The following is a 5,323-nucleotide window of genomic DNA, read 5'->3' as shown; positions in this document are numbered from 1 at the left end:
TGCAAGTAAAAGTTGTCACAGAATCTACTACTGTTTGCTCCTGCTGATAAAAAGAAATCTCAAACAACAGCAGCAAATCCAGAACTTTCTCACCTTATTAGGATGGAAAATGCTGAATTTTAAGATAATCTGTTAGAAGTCATTCTGAAGCCTCCAAGATGCATCCAAGGCTAGAAGCCTGGTTTTAGACTGGTAAAAGTCTGTCATAAAAACTACCTGGTCTCTTTGCCAGCATCTGCTGAGGGACTAAAGCATCATTGCAATAAAACAAGCTGTTTCATACAGTTTTATGAATGAACAACCTGTGTGCTGCAGCCTCCAGATCTCTGTTGGTGGGTATCACAGCATTTAACATGATGGAAACGCATTCCTGTGGATCTTGTCCCTCTTCCTCCCTGTAAAACTTGAAAATTCTTCCAGGTAGAATTTTAAAACGTCACATAACAAGCATTAGGCTTACATTTGTAAAATGTTTGCTCACCTTCCATACCCTCCTCCCACCAATAGCTTCTGGTTTACTCCATTTTTTAAAATGTTGTATCATTTTTCCCCACAAGCCACAGCTATTTGCCGGCATGTACCACATATATGGTCCTTTCTGACATTTTCTTTATGCTGTCCCGCTCAGGTGATGAATGTTTCCAAAGTTCTCTGAAATCTATCTACACATTCAAAAAATATAAAATAGACAAGGTATGTCATTACCAAGTATTTGAGTTTTATCCAGTTTTTGTTAGCCAGCTCCAAAACCATGGAGAGATTCACACTATTCATTCTTGTTTGTCATATTTTTAGGCTAATTGTAAAAGTATTAATGTTTTAATGGCTTTAAATAAAAGACTGAAGATTTCTTTAATGACTTGTTGAAGGGATTTTATGTTGTGGATCATTTAATAAAGGAGGCTTTAAAAAGATTGTTATCCACTCTGATTCCCCAAGTGGGTTCCAGAATTATCCATTATATAATTTATTTATTATATAAACAGTATATCAGATTAAGTAATTTTGCTTATCTTTCAGTCTTGTAGCAGAAAGCAAATAAATTAGCTAACAATAGTTATAGTAGCTAGAAAGTCTTCATATAATCCTCAAACTTTCACAAACTCCAGCTATTCTGCAGGGGTTTGGTAGCTGGTTGTGAGCTACAGGGAAATCCAGGCACTTTCTAACTCACATTCATTAGAATGTATACATTAAGACAAGTACTATCTTTTGAATTATTTTATGGGAATAGCAGGGCTGGCATTGATTGGCTTTCAGAAGACAGCTGGGAGAATATTCACTATCCCAGTGGTACCAAGCCTGAGAATGCAGAATAGCTGTAGTCCCACCTTTAAAAAGTGTGATAGTACTTTACAGATTAAATATTACAGTGAAGTTTTCCAGAGTGGTAAGAGGAGAAGCTCTGGCTGTTCACAACTTGCACAACTCAGGAGAAAGGAGGCACAAACTTCACCCCCTGTTTTTTCAGGAATAATGGATGCACACAGTTGGGAGCCAACTGTTTTCACAGTGATGCTTTCTTCATCAGCAAAACTTCATGTTTTCCCCTTCCGAATCATTGTGTGACAGTGAATCACTGATGACCTTCAAGCAGTGAGATCAAAAATAGAGCTGGGTGCAGAGAACAGCTGGTTTTGGGGGAACCTTTCCTATGCTCAGCTCCAGGTCTCCAAAGCAACAGCAAGCATATCGCTACACCTCTGAGCGCTTTGGATGCTCCTGGGAGCCATCACCTTTCCCTGCCCCACTGGCTATTCCTGTGACGCTGTGTTCACAGGTTAACTGGGGTGCCAAGAAACCGTGTCAACAGGAGCCGCGTTAGCATGCAGTGAAGTTTGCACACTGAATAATTATGGTTTTCTTTGTCACAATGAATCACTGTATGTGAAATTACAGCAATTCCTCTATGTGTAGATGTAGCTGACAAATCAAAACTTCTTATTACACAATAACTGTGCTTCAGTTGGCTCCCAAATAAACGCTGCCTTCAAAACGATGGCACAGCATGGCCCAATCTTAAAGCCTTCATGCCTGGGCAAGGGAAACTGAGCTCCTTTCATTATTGTCTGTAAGAGCAGCACACCCCCCAGCTGCTGCAGATTTTGCTGTGAAGGAGAGAAAAAGGGCCTCTGCCTGGTGACAGCCCATGCCTCCTCTCTCAAAATCTCATTATTTCTGTGTCACATTTCTCCTTTAAATAATTTCCTTTCTGTTTTGACAAATAAGGCTTTACTTTAGACCCTCAACTTCCATCCTAGAGCAATCGGCACTTCTAGAACACCCTCTAACCCACACAAAGTGCATCTGCTAAGAGTATTTTTGATGCCTATTGCTTGCTTATGTCTTTCATTTCTTTGTGTCCATCCACTGGCTCTTCTTATATCAAATTCCAGTTTCTTCACTTAGTTTCAAGGCTCTTGACAACTGTATCTTTCTAGTCTTGTCTATTTACTGAATCTCAACAGGGATGTTATGAAAATAAACTTGTTCGTATTTTTGAAGCACCCAGAAATCACGATAATGACTGCCACAGAGACGCTCATGAGGAAATCAGTCATTCTGTTTCCATTGTAAGGCTCATCATTAATTTACCAGTCTCTACCCCTGCACCAGATGAGGCAGAGGTCTTAAGGAAAAAAAAACTGTAAGAAAGAACTGAAATCTGAAACTCGATACTCATGCAAAAAGAGATGGCATTAAAACTACACACGCAATTGAACTCTGCTATTTCCTAACTGTAGGGTGCTCAACATTACAGCTTGAAATTTCATTGAACAATTTCTGTCTGCAATGGTACATCATTTCCCAGAAAAAGTATCAAAATTGAGGTGATGTCTGGGCTTCCAGGTAGAGACACAGCTGTTTTAGTGTGCGACGCAGCCTGGGATTAAGAGGTGTTAATTTCAGTGTCTGGCTGTAGGGTACACTCATGAGCTGAGAGTCTGGCGTCCACTGTCATCCAGGGAGCTCCAGGCAGTGCAGCCAGCACAGCGGGAGCAGCTCAGCACACCCAGAGCAGACACTGAGGAGCCCCAGGGCTGCACGGACCACCGAGAGCAAATCTCCATGGACCACAGCAATGCAGACACCTAGAGATGCCTAGCGAGGCCTTAACATAAAAAAAAGTAGTTGGCTGAATGCAGAGCCAAATATTGAAACAATAAACTGTCTCTTCTCACTCCTGTTGTACCACTTTTCTTCTGGGATTGCAAATCTTGTGGTAGGCAGTCTGAGCCTCTGAAGAACATTGTATGCAAGGACTCATGCTGGTCAGATTATTTGGGCCCTACCACGGTATAAACGTTGAATATTACCAGTTGTGACACCACCACCACTGTTTTCTTTCATTTTCCCTTTGAAGTGGTTACCCAGGGTGGGATTCAATTGCCTGAACACAGGTGGTTAGCCATAATTTCAGATGCCACAGGAGAGCTTGCTTGGCCCCTGGCTGCTGCTCTTGGTCCCAGGTGTCCCCTGGGTGCCGCCAGCCAGCTCTGCATGGATGCCCCAGATCTGCCAGGGCATCTCAGGAGGTACCGGGTACCTACCTTGAACCCCAGCCTCACAGCAGACATCAGAGTGGGGACAGAGCTGGCATAGAGACTTCTGATCAGCTGCTATTAACAATTTATCTGGAAAATGAGGAATACTCCCACCCAGGATTTGGTCAATGGCTAAATGGCTGTTCAGGGAAGTTAATGGCGCAGTTCCCCTCAAGGGTGCTGCCCTGGGGCACTCTCAGACCAGCTGCCTCCATCTCCTCTCATGGAAACTGGGGGTGCATGCAATTTTTCAGCAGTGCTCTCTGAATTAAGAATCAGGCTTACCAGCAGTTATGATGATTCACCACATTCCTGCTGGCAAGGCTGCAGTAAGCAGCTATATGTGCCCGCATGGCCCAGAACTACTGTGTAATGTCCAGAATATTTCTCACATGCCATAATTTAAAGTTTTGGGGACTGGGGGATAAGCAGAGTTTGTGAGTATTTCACCAAGACACAAGTTCACTGAACAACCAGAGACCTTGACAGGGCTCTCAGTTTAGGCTGCCAGGTCTTCTGAGCTCGCAATATTTAGTGTTTCAAGTCCTGTATTTCAACCTAGGTACCTGTGTCTGACCTCCATGTTTACTAAATACATTGACACTTCCAGCCTTCATGGAGCAAAGCTCTATAAACATCAGCTTCACCAGCCATAAAACTGTAAGGCCATGAAAGGAGCCAAAAATCTATTCAGAATGGTAGTACAGGGTTAGGCTTGACTTGTCATTTTTAATGCTCAAGTGGGTGAAGTGCACCTACCTGTCCCCTTCAAGACACAAAACTGGGTAAATAGCCTATAAATCCCACCTTTTCTTTCTCCCATCAGGCACTGCCCTGATCCTCACTGGAGTAAAAGTATCCCCTGTCCCAGGCTGTGTCCCTGTTAGGGGGACACAAGAGCAGGACCTGCAAAAACAAGAGCAGGGGGCAGGCTGGGTGCCTGCAGGGCTTCCCAGTGTGCCAGCAGCAGCATCGGTCCACTGTCAATCCCACCATAGGGCCAGAACGCCCAACCGCACTCTCTGCTCCCCACTGAGGGCACCCAACACAGCCCAAGGAGAAACGTCAGGGCTATGTTTAAGTGCAGCTACAAGCCCACCCAGTAGGTTTTTATGAAACACAGATGTATTACATACGCCTGCAACGCTGCCATCATTCCTTAAGAAACAGGATTTTATGTCAATCTTCTGCAAGGTCTGAAGGTACCTCTGCATAGTCCTGCACCTTGATCACCTGCACGCTGTTGCCCCATCTTTCTTCCAGCAAGGCCACGCCTCCTGTCACACAGTCCCTAAGCTGCATTTGGGGCAGTGTGCTAAGTCTGGCTAAGGACTTACACTTGCTGAAAAATTTCCAAAAATATTATCACACAATGAAACTAGTCAGAACAGAGCTTTGGGCAAAGACCTTAAAGCTTCTGTGCTCCTGATGGAGCTCCCTTCTCAAGAGTATTTATTTTCACTCTGGTAGCAGGAGCCACAAAAGAGAGAGAGGGGAGCAGGAATCTATCCTCCCTCCCAAGTTTAAGTGCAGTCCTTCCTCTTGTGCTGGCCCCTGAAATCCATCCTGATGCGTCAAGGAGAGAGACAAGCAGTGACAGATGGACCCCATCCAAACAACGCTGGTAGCTAAAGTATTTGCCTGGGGAGATGAGGGTTTAACTCACTGGCCACTGAAGTTTCATACACTCCCTGCTCTCACATTTAAGAGAACACTGTTAGTTCACAGCTCTACAGAAAGCACAGACACATTCAGAGTAAGGACATGAACCAGGAAGG

The sequence above is a fragment of the Patagioenas fasciata genome, chromosome 3 (genome assembly GCF_037038585.1).
Source record: "Patagioenas fasciata isolate bPatFas1 chromosome 3, bPatFas1.hap1, whole genome shotgun sequence".
Classification (NCBI taxonomy): Eukaryota; Metazoa; Chordata; class Aves; order Columbiformes; family Columbidae; genus Patagioenas; species Patagioenas fasciata.
Note: the sequence above shows the minus strand (reverse complement) of the source record.